The sequence below is a fragment of the Panthera tigris genome, chromosome B4 (genome assembly GCF_018350195.1).
Source record: "Panthera tigris isolate Pti1 chromosome B4, P.tigris_Pti1_mat1.1, whole genome shotgun sequence".
NCBI lineage: Eukaryota > Metazoa > Chordata > Mammalia > Carnivora > Felidae > Panthera > Panthera tigris.
In genome coordinates, this window is record NC_056666.1 from 62,098,276 (window position 1) to 62,114,613 (window position 16,338).

Below are 16,338 nucleotides of genomic sequence, written 5' to 3' on the forward strand. Positions count from 1 at the left end.
AGCTCAGGGCCTGGAGCCTGCTTCGGATTCTGTGTTTCCCTCTCTTTCTGTCCCTCTGCTCGTGCTCTGTCTCCCTCTGGCTCTCAAAAATAATAAATAAAAACGTTTAAAAAAATGTTTAAAATGAAGAATAGTTTTCTAAACAGTGCTAAGCTGGGTGCTCCAAGCAGCGAAATCCCCCTTATCTCCGGAGTGATGATGACATGGCCAAGAGCCAAGCGGAGCATCAGCACCCAACATTTAAAATGGAGTAGGAGCGCCTGGGTGGCATGGTTGGTTAAGCGTCTGACTTCAGCTCAGCACATGACCTCACAGCTCGTGAGCCCCCACACAGGGCTCTCTGCTGTCAGCACAGACCCTGCTTTGGATCTTCTGTCTCCCTCTCTCTCTCCCCTCCCCTACTAGCTCTCACTCTCTCTCAAAAATCAATATTAAATAAACAAACAAACAAACAAACAAGAGTAAAGCTACACAGGCTCCATGAAATGCAGAAAAAAGAGCAGATTAATGCTCCCAGAATACTTCTGCTTTCCCCATAATAGTCCTTTCTAAGAGCTTCTTATAATATTTCCAGGAAACACTGTAAAGGGTTTGATCTCGATAACCTGTATAGTAGAATCAGACGGATGGGGGTTCAAATCCTGGATCTTCCACTTTCTAACTATGTAACAGTGTAAAAATCACTCAACCTACTTGAGTCTTGTCCTTCACATACATAAATGTGGTGGGAAGATCTACCTCCCAAGGACATGGTGACAATTAAATGCTTCTCTCCTGGATTGACACAGGCAATCCATATTCTGTCTGTGTACCTCCCAACGAAATGAGGCAAAATTCTCAAAGTTCTCAAGACATTGAATACCAACACCACAGATATATTAGACAGACAACGTATTTCCCCCATGCCCAACTGTAGAAACACTGGACATTTTCACATTAGTGAATAATGAGTGCTAATTGGGCTTGTGTTGTACTGGGCCCCAGGCTTTAGAAACCTCATTCCATTTATAAGAACTAATTATTCCTATTTTATGGATGTGAAAATCACTTAATCCAAGTTTATACTGCTACTAAATGAGAAATCTGGGACTTAAATCTGTTTTGTGTGACTCCAGGATCCATGTACTTACCCACTGAGCATACCAGTGCTCCCATCACTATTAAAGGGAAACGAGGTAGGAAATTCTAGAATCACTTTTGGGGGCAATGGCATCAATAGAGGCCTTCATGTCAATGTACTATTTTCCTTATGTGGACACTACACTGTTGTTTCTTATATTCACGCTCAAAGCCTAAGTCTGATGTACAAACTTGGTCAGAATTTATCTTAGCCAAAGTGGATTCTTGGCAGTTAACAGCTGCAGTCTGACATTGAGCTGCACTTGCTACATCACTTATGAAAACGCAGTCAATATTGGGCTGCAGAGCTTCCAATCGACCATGCCAGAAAAAGATATTTGTTTTGCATCTGCTCATATTCTTTGCCAAGTAGAAAAGCAATTATCTGTGCCAATACAAAACACAACAGCTGCTTGGACACAATACACATAAGAAGAAATGATTATTTTAATCAGAAACCAGAAATCAAAATTATGTCAAACTTAGTATACTGAATGCATAATAGGAAGGGATTATCACTTCCATGAAGTTTCCATTACTTTCTATTCTTTAGAAGAAAATCATAAATTGAAAAGGCTTAGATCAATCAACAGGTGTTGATAAAAGATATAGCCTTTCCCTACCATGGGCAAATGCGATCTTAAGGCTCCTGGTAACTTTTCCTAAATAAATATGAGAATCCTTCCAAACCTACAAAAATGTGTAAAGATAATTTTATATAAAACACAATCTTGAAAGACAAAGAAAGAATACTGAGTTTTCACAAATATGCAGGATTCAATTATACTAAAAATCTCAGAATCACTGCTTTGTCATTCTCAAAAGTATACAAATTAGTATCAAATGGGTTGAGTTTTTTCATCTTCATATAAATAATATGTCTCATCTGGCTTTATTATCAGACTTTTATATGTATGAATCTGGAACAAAGATGAACATGCCATTGTACTTGTCGCCCTTCAAGCACAAGAGTCAAAGTCCCCTGGCATCTCTCCCAAATTCCTTCATGACAGGGCTCCTGTTGGCCTTCTCAGCCTCATCTCCCACTACTCAAGTCCCAAGCTGCTTGTCATTGTACACACATGTGCACACGCAGAGACTCATGCACACATACACACATGCAAACACATGATGTACACATATACACACATGATCATGCATGCACACGCACACACACATGCACACACACTTTGCAGGTGCATGCCTCTGTGTTCTCCCTCATGCTGTACTCTCTGCCTAGAAAGACTGGCCTGCCTTTCTTCAGCTCATTGTCTCATCTGTTAAGACTCAGCTTGAGCCAGACTTCCCAAGGTGACGACATGTCTTATCCTGTGTATTCCATAATTCAGTGTGCATAAACCAGTGACATTATCTTTTTATCTGTATGACTTCTCCACGGGGATGTAAGCAAATTGATGCTGATTTCCAACCAGTCTCCTTTTTGGGAATTTGGAGTTAGGACACAATAATTCTAGTCCATCTCATATGGAGAACTGAATTGAGAGGCTGTATGAATCTAGGATTGAGGCAGCCCGGCACTCACCAAATTAAGAAAAGTCAGTCTTTAAAAAGAGACAAAAAGGAAAACAATGTGGATTTTTAAAAAGCAAGAGAGCATGAATCCCCAAGAAGCAAAAAATAAATGTTTTGGCTCTGCCAGTTCCTGCGCACAGAAACCAGGCTTGATACCCATGCTGGCGTGCTGTTAGATTCTAGTGTATCCTTCTAATAAATACAATTTGCTTAAGCAAGTTTTCAGAAGGTTTTGTTCTTTGCAAGCAAATGATCCCTAAGACATTTTTATACTAAGTGTTTAAAAAATGTTTTTTAATGAAATGAATCAACTGCCTCTGAATAGTCAGCAGCAGTAGTCAGCTTGCAAATGCACAACATTGACTACAACTATGATGGCTGAAGGTAAAATATGTATAAGGCCAAATTTAATCTTTTTTTAAAGATTTTTTAAAGTTTATTTATTTGTTTTGAGAGACAGAGAGCAGGGGAGGGGTGGAGAGAGAGGAGAGAGACAGAATTTCAAGCTGGCTCCGTACCGTCAATGCAGAGCTCAACTCAGGGTCCCAACCCATGAACCATGAGATCATGACCTGAGCTGATATCAAGAGTTGGACACTTAACTGAGCCACCCAGGTTCCTCTAATCTTTTTTAATATGGACATTTTTCATCAAGACATTTGACTTAAGTTCTAAAGACTCTGGGTAGTCAAGAATTCAAGACAGAAAAGGAAAAGAGAGAACAACAAAATGCACATTAGCAGAATTTCCTCCACTGTCCATTTAGTTATTTATGAGAGCCTCTCATTATGGTCATCTCTCAGAGTGGTCTCCTTTTAGGGTCAACCTCCCACCGCCCCCCCACCCCTCCACAGCTCCCAACCACACACATGCCCATGGAAGACACTAATTCAAAGAGGGAAGAGTTTGGCTAAAACAGGCCTTAGAGAGAGTAGCAAATGCCATGAAACCACTCCATCCTGTCTCCCTGTGTCATGTCACAGATACGAAAAACAAAAATCCACACAGAAGTGATGTAACTGGCCCAAGGACCATAGCAAATCAGAATCAGAGTGAAACCCAGTTTTCCCACCGACCAGGCCATGGCTCCTTACGCTACCCAGTGCTGCCTCATTTCTTTACACCCACAGCCCAACCTGGAAAAAACTCTTCCCTTTCAAAAAAAAAAAATAATAATTATCAGCACCCCTACACCTACATTGTTCAGATTTTTCACAAATAGCAATGAGGGGCAATGATGAGAGTTGCAGTGTTCAAGACATCATGTCCTCTTAGCCACCAACTATTATCACACCTGTATTTCCTGCTTAAAAATATCTGGAGACTGGCACCCAATCTTGATTTATGTAAAAGGTTTACCTACCCTTTGAGGCTGCACGTGACACACTGTAAAGAAGAGAGAAACACAATGCATTGAGGATAAATGCACCGTCTTTCAGTGACTTTGCACGGAAACCCAAGCTACAGTTTTATAATTAAATAGACAACTTTTTAAAATCAGAACTTTCCTTTCATCATAATTGTATTACATATCATAATTCCTTTCACGAAGTCACATTCCTTCAAGCTCCCAAAGAAAAATCACTTACAAGAGCCAAATGCAAAGTATGAAAAAAAATCTATGATAAAGACTTAAGTGTCAGGAACTAAAAGCTCTACCACCCAAAGTTGAACTGTATTGGTTATTCATTGGGGACTGAGGGCATGTTTAGCTCTTAACATGAGACATAAACATTCTTCTTTCCCTCCGTCCAACCTTGACTGGGGGTTTGGGTTTACTTGTTTTATTTCTTTTTTTCTAAATTATGATATATTAATTGCCTTCATTCCCTAAAAATCTATACTTATGTTCCCTTTAAACATTTTACCAATACTTTTAGAGGTTAAATCATTACTAGCAAATCTTTAATGCCAGGCTCTTCATGGAGACTGCTGCTTAGGGTGACTTTAAAATCAATATGCTTTTTCTACATTATACATAAAGTAATAAAAAGATCATGGTTTGAATAACATGAATGGCATTAAAAAATTCATAAATCTATAACATGATACACATCTTCCTATATGGTTATTAGGTAAATGAAGTCTTTATTATTTTATTTTCAACCTAATGACTTGTTGACTAACGTGATGTTTTATTCTATAGTAATTCTAAATACATAAAATTTTAAAAAGCTGACTATTCATCTCATAAACTAAAAATAGCTCTAAAGACATCTTTTGAGACGACTTGTAATGAGGATGGCATTCATCAGTTAAGAATAAGTGGTAGCACAGACATTCTAAAATCCTGCTAAACCTCAATGAACTTTCCATCATGGCTACAAGAATCTTTCTCGTTTATAATCATTTCCCTCTACGATATTGTAAACTCATAAAAAGAGAAAGTAACTAAATATCACAAACAAGGAAGATCAAGACCATATCACTTTCTTTCATAAATGTGGCAAAGAAAAGGTGAGTGTGACAAGAAGAAGATTTTTAAACAAGAATTCTTCCACATTGGTTTTGGTATAAATTAAGCATGAGGGGCCAGGGGAGCTAAATCTCCACACTACCATTAGTGAAAAGCTATTTTAAGCTCTTTTCATACATTAACCCATTTGTTCCTCCCAATAACCTCATGGGGTCGGTACCAGTATTCTTGCCACCCACCCACAAGGAAATGGAGACACAGAGAGTTGAAGGAATTTGCCAAAGATCACATACATGGTAAGCAGTGGAACAGAATTAGAACCCAGGCACTCTGATATGAACCCCTGGTCTTTACGGCAATGTACACTGTCTCTCTCATAGGTTTTTATAAAAATTAAAATTATAAGCTGCTCATAGAACCTGTAACACGATCTCTGGCAGTTGGTAAGTACACACTCCATGCGAGTGACAGTGGTACCTGTAATGTCCATACATGATCACGATGCTGGCTTCTGAATAAGGAAATTTTCATTCATTTGTATTTCCACAATTCTTTTTTCCTTCTGCTGGACAAGAGGTCCCTCCAAAGCCCACTTGGATTTTAAAAAACTGTTTTTTTCAAGCATGCATATTTTTAAGATTCTGTTACATTTAATCTGCAAAACATATTACCAGATCGAAACCCGTGGCAGACAGTTTTCAGAACAACAAACTGTACATCCCACCAAATTATCTGAAACCATCATGAATGTATTGCCTGGCATAGAATAATTCCTTGTGAAAGAGTTATTTATATAAACCCTGAGTATTTACAATGTTAAGATGAACTGATACTGCCATCACAATCACTCTACAACCTCTCAGCAGGCTAACATTTAAAAAGATAAAGAGAAAAAAAATTTTAAGCTGGATGCCAGTAGCATTAACTAAAAGAGCAAAGAAATCAGCTCTACACTACCTAACCATCCTAAGTGCCCTCACTGTGCTCTGAAAAAGAAGAGAGAGATGTTTGGTGGCCTTGAAGCCACCCAGATTCTTAACCACCACACAGGACAGAGGTGGAGTGCTCCATATAGAAACTGGTGAGGCAATGGAAAAGCATGAGACCCGGGATCCTCTTCTAAGAGCCTATTGTGGCAGTGACAAAATTGCATGCCAACCAGAAATGCCTACATTCTGATAGTTTTCTCTTTCAACATATGTCCCTGTGCATCCAGTTGGAAAGCAGATGCCTAAGCTTGATTGCTCTACACTGAGAGACGAAAGAACTTATCATCTACTGACTGAAATTCACAGGGGATTGAAGATTGCCAAGAATCAGTACCCAATCAAGATTAAACAGAATGAACCAGGGGCTGTCAGCAGTTAGGAACTCTACCAACTGCTATCCATAAATTAAAAGGAATTTTGCCTCCTTAGCATGTGATTTATTTGGAAGAAGCTTTTAGTGCTAAGTTCTGAATGAATCCAAGGAACACTTTATTGAAATGATCCATTTTAGTGCTGAGCTCAGTTCAAGAACCAAAGCAGATTATAATAAGCTTTCAGTCAAACTCATCAAGATAATTCCTGCCTTACCATATACTCTAGATCTGGTTCAAAAAGAATAACATCACTCCCAACTAATGGTTAAGAAATAGTAAGAGGAAAAAAAAGTTCTCTAGCCATAGAAGAGAATACTTTTCTGGTAAGTTCCATATTTTGGAAAAGCTACTTTGAAAGAACTCGAAAGCCCAGCTTGGCAAATCAACCCTACTAATGAACATTAAAGGCATATTAATGATACTATTGCAATAAACACAGTTCATAACTAAGAAGCCTGATAACACTAACAGAATAGAGAACCCAGAAAGGGACCCACAAATGTATGGCCAACTAATCTTTGACAAAGCAGGAAAGAATATCCAATGGAATAAAGACAGTCTCTTCAGCAAGTGGTGCTGGGAAAATTGGACAGCGACATGCAGAAAAATGAACCTGGACCACTTTCTTACACCATACACAAAAATAAACTCAAAATGGACGAAAGACTGAAATGTAAGACAGGAAGCCATCAAAATCCTCAAGGAGAAAGCAGGCAAAAACCTCTTTGACCTTGGCCACAGCAACTTCCTACTCAACACGTCTTCGGAGGCAAGGGAAACAAAAGCAAAAATGAACTACTGGTACCTCATCAAAATAAAAAGCTTCTGCACAGTGAAGGGAACAATCAGCAAAACTAAAAGGCAACCAACAGAATGGGAGAAGATATTTGCAAATGACATATCAGATAAAGGGTTAGTATCCAAAATCTATAAAGAACTTATCAAACTCAACACTCTAAATACAAATAATCCAGTGAAGAAATGGGCAAAAGACATTAATAGACACTTCTCCAAAGAAGACATCCAGATGGCCAACTGACACATGAAAAAATGCTCAACATCACTCATCATCAGGGAAATACAAATCAAAACCATAATGAGATACCACCTCACACCTGTCAGAATGGCTAACATGAACAGCTCAGGCAACGACAGATGTTGGCGAGGATGTGGAGAAGGAGATTCTCTTTTGCATTGTTGGTGGGAATGCAAGCTGGTGCAGCCACTCTGGAAAACAGTATGGAGATTCCTCAAAAAATTAAAAATCTAACTACCCTACAACCCAACAGTTGCACTACTAGGTATTTATCCAAGGGATACAGGTGTGCTGTTTCAAAGGGACACATTCACCCTAATGTTTATAACAGCACTATCAACAATAGCCAAAGTATGGAAAGAGCCCAAATGTCCATCGATGGATGAATGGATAAGGAAGATGTGGTATATATATAATGGAGTATTACTCAGCAAACAAAAAGAATGAAATCTTGCCATTTGCAACAATGTGGATGGAACTAGAGGGTATTATACTAAGCAAAATTTGTCAGTCAGAGAAAGACATATATCATATGACTTCACTCATATGAGGACTTTAAGACAGAGAACAGATGAACATAAGAAAAGGGAGACAAAAATAATATAAAAAAAGGGAGGGGGACAAAACATAAGAGGCTCTTAAATATGGAGAACAAACAGAGAGTTACTGGAGAGGTTGTGGGAGGGGGGATGGGCTAAATGGGTAAGGGGCATTAAGGAATCTACTCCTGAAATCACTGTTGTGCTATATGCTAACTAACTTGGATATAAATTTAAAAAATAAAACAAAAACAAAAACAAAAAAGAAGCCTGATAACACTGCCTTAAAACTAACTTCTTTACTTTTTAAAAATTTTTATTAAGTTTCTCAGGATCCACATATGAGTGAAAACATATGATATCTGTCTTTCTCTGCCTGACTTATTTCACTTAGCCTAATACCCTCCAGTTCCATCCATGTTGCTACAAATGTCCAGATTTCATTCTTTCTCATTGCCAAGTAGTATTCCATTGTATATATATAAACCACATCTTCTTTATCCATTCATCAGAAGACCATGGGGGAGGGGAAAGGGAAAAAAAAGTTACAGAGAGGGAGGGAGAAAAACCATAAGAGACTCTTAAATACTGAGAACAAACTGAGGGTTGATAGGGGGTGGGGGAGAGGGGAAAGTGGGCAATGTGCATTGTGGAGGGCACCTGTTGGGATGAGCACTGGGTGTTGTATGGGAACCAATTTGACACTAAACTATATTTAATATTAAATAAATGAATGAATGAATGAATGAATAAATAAATAAATAAATAAATAAATAAATAAAATTTTTTAAAAGAAATTTCCCACCATTTCCATTATTCTTATAGCAAAACTCCACCATTTGTTCACCCTTCCCAGGAAAATATTTCTTTCTGCACAGGAAGACCAATACCTACCACAATCAGTCACCTCCTTCTCCAGTGCCTTTACACTCACTAAGCATGTCTGCAGTTCAGTGACACCAAAATGTACCACAGGGTCTTAGCAAAAGCTATGGTCAGGTCACTACGTTAAAGAGAAATTGACAAACTATGAATATGCTCAAGATGTATGGGACAAAAGTCAGAACAGTATATCATTTTGATATGCTCAAATAATAGACTCATGGAGTAAGGACCTATAAAGTCATTATTTTTTTGTATTTTGTTTTTATTTGGTTTTACTTTTTTAATGGTTATTTATTTTTGAGAGAGAGAGAGAGCAGGGGAGGGGCAGAGAAGGACACACAGAATGTGAAGTAGGCTCCAGGCTTTGAGCTGTCAGCACAGAGCCCAACACGGGACTTGAACCCATGAACTGCAAGATCATAACCTGAGCCAAAGTCGGATGTTTAACCAACTGACCCACTCAGGTGCCCCATGTTTGTTTGTTTGGGTTTTTTTTAACTTTTATTTATTTGACAGAGAGAGAGAGAGAGAGAGAGAGAGAGAGAACAAGTGGGGGAGGGGCAGGGAGAGGGAAACAGAATCTGATAGAGGCTCCAGGCTCTGAGCTGTCAGCACAGAGCCCGACATGGGCTCACAAACTCACAAACCATAAGATCATGACCTGACCTGAAGTCAGACACTTAACTGACTGAGCCACCCAGGCGTCCCTAAAGTTGTTTAATAATAAATAATTTTAACAATAATTATACTAGTTGATTTGGTTATTGTTTTCATACAATGCAGCCTGAGAGTTAATTGGTTTCTTGGTCCTCCACCCATCATGTGCCTACCTCCCCCAAATAAATCATAATGATCTGGATAAAGTCATCTAAGAACTACAACTAAAGACCAAAGAATTTATACCACTGAGGAAGAGAGAAAATTCCCTGGCAAAATGTGGCCCATTTCATCTTTAAACAAAGCAAAGTGAGGAAAAATGATAAGCACCAACTGAAGAATTTGCAAAGTCTCTTTGTAATAAAATCTTAGTTAATATCTACCTCCACGAGGTGGTCTGTGTTCTTAACATGGATTCATCATTGAAGTTTACACTTGCATTAAGAGATTTTTAAAGTAGGGGAGGAGATTTACTATTATGAACCTACAAACTTCACCTGTAATTGTTGGATAATTTTCTGTGTAGACCTATTAGTTAATGCCACACCTCTTTCATTTGGTCATTTCATTTTTTTTTTAACATTTTATTTTGAAGTAATCTTTATACCCAACATGGGACTCGAACTTACAACACCAAGATCAAGAATCACACGCTCCACTGACTGAGCCAGCCAGGCACTCTTGGTCATAAAATTTTTGAAAGCAGCAGCTGAATGAGATTGAAAATGGCTCATTTTGGTGCAACCACTCTTGAAAAAAGCATGGAGTTTTTTCAAAAAATTAAAAATAGAACTACCCTACGACCCAGCAATAGCACTACTAGACATTTATCCAAAGGATACAGGAATAGTGATTCAAAAGGGGCACGTGTACCCCAATGTTTATAGCAGCACTTTCAACAATAGTCAAATTATGCAAAGAGCCTAAATGTCTATCAACTGATGAATGGATAAAGAAGATGTAGTTTATATATACAATGGACTACTACTTGGCAATGAGAAAGAATGAAATCTGGCCATTTGCAGCAACGTGGATGGAATTGGAGGATATTATGCTAAGTGAAATAAGTCAGAGAAAGTCAGATATCATACGTTTGCACATATGTGGAACTCGACAAACTTAACAGAAGACCATGGGGGAAGGGAAGGGGAAAAAATAGTTACAAACAGAGAGTGAGGGAGGCAAACCACAAGAGACTCTTAAATACAGAGAACAAACTGAGGGTGGATGGGGGGGAGGGGAAAATTGGTGGTGGGCACTGAGGAGGGCACTTGTTGGTGAGCACTCGTATGCTGTATGTAAGCAATGAACCATGGGAATCTACCCCCAAAACCAAGAGCACACTGTATACACTGTATGTGAGCCAACTTGACAATAAATTATATTTTAAAAAGAAAGAAAGAGAGAGAAAGAAAGAAAGAAAGAAAGAAAGAAAGAAAGAAAGAAAGAAAGAAAGAAAGAAAAGGGCTCATCTGAGATCGGTCAACAGAAAAAGTATGTAAAATTGAGGGTTGGGGGACACAAGAGAACTAAGTTATTCATCAGTAATGCAGACTTTCAACAGATTTTTTTTGTCACTTGCAAATCTCACTTTGCTGCTAAGTTTCTCTCAAAGCTGATATGAGGCTATCAATGATTATCTGAAACACACTTGCCCTACTCACTGGGTCATATGTGTGGATAAAGGTTCAAAATTCCACCTCAGGAGTTTAACCTGCACAGCATTTCTTACTTTGGGGAAAAAGAATACAATGCAAGGTCTACAGAAATAAAGCATTAAAATGACACTTAAAAGATCAGTTACCCATTCCATCAGTGAAGGTCAAAATATTTATATGCCTCCCTAAGTCCCCTGAATTTAATTACCTCACAAATCCACTTTGGTGCTAAACTGTTCTATAGTCCTAAACTTGTCTTAGTTTCTTGATTTGCATGCCTATGTGCAAAGTATTTACAAGAAAAACTTTTTAAAGACCCACTGAACTGAAATATCTAACCACTGTCTTGCCCACAAAGGTAGAAAATGGCCACCATGGCCACCATCCCACCATGTTCCATGAGGGCAGGGCTTTGTTTATTTGGCAGTGGCCAAATTCCTAACACCAAAAATGGTGCCTCAGCAAATACTGTTGAGTGAATGAATGACCCATGACAGATCCAGCTGAAAAAAGAGGAAACGAACAAGAATCTATTGAGCTAAGAACTGTCTTCAACACCTATTGTGATCGCTGTCATTTAAATATTAAATCAATCAAGTATATATACGAAGAGTAACTATATATTGTTATATATAGATTTCAATAGGAGTTATGAGGATAAGATTTCATGTAGAATTCACCGACCTTTCCAACGCAAAACGGAAAGTGTGTCCATGTGTGAATGAATTTAACATAATGAAGAAGATGAGGAAAGGAATGTTTAATACAAAACAGTCCTCATTTCACATGGAGTAATTCAGTAAAACATAGTATCAACTGAAATTTTATCTGATTCCAGAGTGTGCACCCCAAGTCTGAGGTCTTTTTATTTCACTTTCTGCCCATAAATCAATCACCAAATCACACAGAAAAACCAGCAACTAAATAAATTTAGGGTTTTTTCCTGGGTTGGGATTTTTCCCTGCAATTAGCAACTTCTGAAATCATTTTTTCTTTTAATGTTTATTTATTTTCAAGAAAGAGAAAGAGAGAGACAGAGCACGAGCAGGGTAGGGGCAGAGAGAAAGGGAGACGAAGAATCCGAAAGCAGGCTCCAGGCTCCCAGCTGTCAGCACAGGGCCCAACACAGGGCTCGAACTCATGAACCATGAGATCATGAGTTGAGCCAAAGTCGGCTGCTTATCCCACTGAGCCGCCCAGGTGCGCCATCTTCCGAATATATTTTAAGTGATAGTGTCAGCCCAATTTTTTGCCAGCCTAATGTTATACATGCAGTACAAATGTACACTAGCAAATAAGCTCGAGGTCCAATTACAAAAAAAAAAGTTCCACACAAACACACAAACTCCTCATCCCCTGCCTGCATACTACAGGTTCACCATTTTCACGATGCATGCTGGTGTTTAGAAACCCACACAAAAATGAAAATATTTATAATATTAACTACTAATAATGATGAAGCTGGCTGCCATGGGCCGAACGGCCACCCGTGTGCCAAGCACCTATTTACATGCTTATTACCTGTATGATTGCTCTTAGTCCTGACAACCAATTTGAGAGTAAAGTGTTATTCAATGGAGTACTACGTGGCAATGAGAAAGAATGAAATATGGCCCTTTGTAGCAACATGGATGGAACTGGAGAGTGTGATGCTAAGTGAAATAAGCCATACAGAGAAAGACAGATACCATATGGTTTCACTCTTATGTGGATCCTGAGAAACTTGGCAGAAGTCCATGGGGGAGGGGAAGAGAAAAAAAAAAAGAGGTCGGAGAGGGAGAGAGCCAAAGCATAGGAGACTCTTGAAACAAACTGAGGGTTGATGGGGGGTGGGAGGGTGGGTGATGGGTATTGAGGAGGGCACCTGTTGGGATGAGCACTGGGTGTTGTATGGAAACCAATTTGACAATAAACTTCATATATTGAAAAAAAAAGAGAGTAAAGTGTTATTACTGCTGCTTTCACCGTTTGGAGATGAGGAAACTGAGGCTCACGGAGATAATAACTTGTCCAGGATCAAGTAAACAAAGGAGCCATGATTTACAAGCTCTCTGTAGAGATCTTTAGAACTAGGACAGAGCTGCCTTTTTGAACTTTTATTTGCTTTACCTGACTACCTTCTGACAGAAGTTCAAGTATAGATTTCAAAAACAATTTTAATACTAATCAAACGCATACTCAAAAATATAATCCTTTTCCTTTACAAACAGGGAAAATACATGACACTTTTCAAGGGAGGGAAAATGATCCTTCTTGCCCACAAACATGGTAATTCAGCAAGCCTCTGACCCAGTTCCGGCTGTACTGTATACTACTCTTCAGACACCGTTGTTTCTAAAATAAATACCCTGGTGCTCAGATTAAAAACAAAACAAAACAAAACAAAATAAAATGTAACCTACAAAAGCAGGTCATCTGATTCAATGCATTAGCACCAAACACTATATGAAAGCAAGTTAAAAGGTTCCTCATCTGTGGACCAAGGATAATCGCAAGAATTTTTCTACCTCCTGGGAGTTCAACAGAGAGGCAAGCTCCACATAAAATGATACAGGCATCTCCTCCCCAAAACTGAATCCTCGCCAGGGACTCTGGACTTGAGAGCATGGCCAACGAGCAAAGCACAGGTTTAGGGGTCAAATAACTTGAGTTCCAATCCCGACCTTACACTTACTATGTAAATGTGGACAAGGTTTTTTAACCTCTAAGATCTCTGATTTCCTCCTGGCAGCAGGAACTGTCATAGCCACCCTAAATGGATATTGTGATGGTCACACAGGGTAACACGGGGGAAGTGCTCACCCACTTCCTGGTACAGAATAGATGGATAACAGAAAGCAAACTTTCTTCCTTTTCCCAAAGGACCTTCTTCACTGGTGTGCTAGAGCTAACTCACACTGGCTTATGGAAGATGTCTAGTAAATTTTTAGGAATTCTGCAGGCCAGTTATTAAATATGACCACTACTGAAAATTAAATTAAACTTCAAAGTTTTACAATTGTATTAAAGACAAAGGTGGTAAACACTCAAAACTCATCGCTTCCTAGTTTACCTCATTTTACTATTATCTATGCTCTTGAGGTTATGCCTGTTGTCTGCTAGAGAGTGGAAATACTACATAATGGTGGGTTCTGGTACATTTCCCCCAACTCCACAGTCAGTGACATCACATTTGTAGCCTGAAATGAGCCATGGTAGTGGTATTTACGTGGAAACAGGCAAACACTACAAGTCAGGATTTCCTGTTTTGGGAGAGCCAGGTATTAAACATTCACCAGCATCCCCCTGGTATTCATATTTCATCACATCCCTCTCTGCTGCTGTCTTTCATCTCTCCACTCTGCAACTTATCTACATACACACACATGTCCAGTGAATTTAAAATAAGAATGAAAACGAACACCTAACAGCCTCCAGATAACATCCTTTTCCACCATTCCTTCACTGCCAAATTCACTGGAAATGTTCTTTCTGTGATTCATTCCAACACTTTCTTACCATCAACTCATTTATTTATTCATCTCACAAACATCTGAGTAACTACCATTAGCCAGACACTATGAAAGTAACTGGGGACACAAATGTGAGCAAAGCCCAACATGGTCCCTCCTTCACGAGAGTCACGTTGTCAAACCCACCTTGAAAGTCTCCAATGTTCTATTAAGTCCTCCTTTTTTCTCCTCCTTGGCCTTTCCTTAGAAAATGTACAATTTCCCCAAATGTTATCTTCTTTTCCTCCATGGTCCTCTATTAAAAAGTCAAGATTTCCTCAGTGCTTTGACTATTTTTCTGCCTTCTTTCATCTTTAGGAATTTCACACATTTCTGTGATTTCATCCTCCCTCCAACTCCTAGGAAACCTATTTCTCCCCTAGCCTTCCTCTCTCAGTAACTGGCACCACCATCCACTCAACTGTTTGAGCCAGAAACCGTAAAATCCACATTTCCTGCCTTTCCCTTACCCCTCTTCATCCCAAGCATTAGCAAGTCCTGGGATCTATATCCAAGAGATGTCCCAAATCCAACACAGTACGTCATCCCAGCCTGTCACCCTTGGGCAGGACCTTTCTTTTTCACTTAATCTGTATAAAAGCCTCCGAACCCTCCTCCCTGCTTTACTCTTGCCCCCTCACATCATGCACTACGACGAAGTCAGGGAATATTTTTTTAAAAAAGAAATGTAATCATTTCTCTCCACACTTAAACAAACAAAAAACCTTTATACCACCCAGAATAAAACCCAAACTTGATTTCGTGGACAACAGGGCCCTTCATGATTTGGGCCTGCCCCCTTCCTGACCTCTCCCCCTTCCTGACCTTGCCCCCTTTCAATTCCCACTTGCTCATTCCAAGGCTGGAGCCCTCTGTCCAGATCTCGGCAGGTCTTTGCAGGACTAGCTCCTCCTATCATTCACAAGGATTCAGGAGGCCTTCCCGGACCAACCGACACAACTTTGGCCAGGCCAGGCCAGCCCACCCCTCTCCATCACTCTCTATCACTCTGTCCATTCCTTGGTGGTTATCTAGTATCTGTCTTCCTCTACTGGAAAATCAGCTACACAGGAGCAAAAACCTTGTCCTCCTTATTCACCAAGACATCTCTGGTGCCCGAAACAGTGCCTGGCACATGAGAAATGCTCAACAGATATTTGTTGATGAATGAAGCAAGATCCAAAACAAAAAACAAAACAAAACAAAAAAAAAACAAAAGCAAAAACAAAAAAAACCAGGCAAAGGCAGAAATAACTGGAAACTAAGACCCTGAAACAAGAGTTTTCTGAGACCGCACAGAGGAATAAGAACAGCAATCTGAAATGGTAACGTGCTAATAGAATGAATCTAATTTCCATCTTTATTAAATTCTAACTTGCCCATGGCTTGAGCTATTTTAGAGGCAACCTAATTTAGTGAGTACCCATTCTGGTAAATCTATGTTAATTTTCATGGCTAGGTCAAAATATTCTTAAAGGGAAAGAAAATTCCATGACTTAGAAAAGATTTCCTGCATCCTCAAAAACATTCCTGAGAAGCAGAGTCCCCTGGGCTTCCTCCCATACCTGTGCTGTAATAAATTCCTATCACATACAACAAGCAGGTGGAGGGAGCATGGAGGCAGAGTGCTCTCCTCCCCCG

General features: G+C 39.3%; 1 protein-coding gene across 1 annotated transcript in view; it reads right to left on the reverse strand.

The window, feature by feature from the left end:
* Nucleotides 1-16,338, reverse strand: part of TMTC1 (transmembrane O-mannosyltransferase targeting cadherins 1) — a 275,658-nt gene that overhangs the window by 222,701 nt on the left and 36,619 nt on the right. The gene's annotated exons all lie outside the window — the stretch shown is intronic.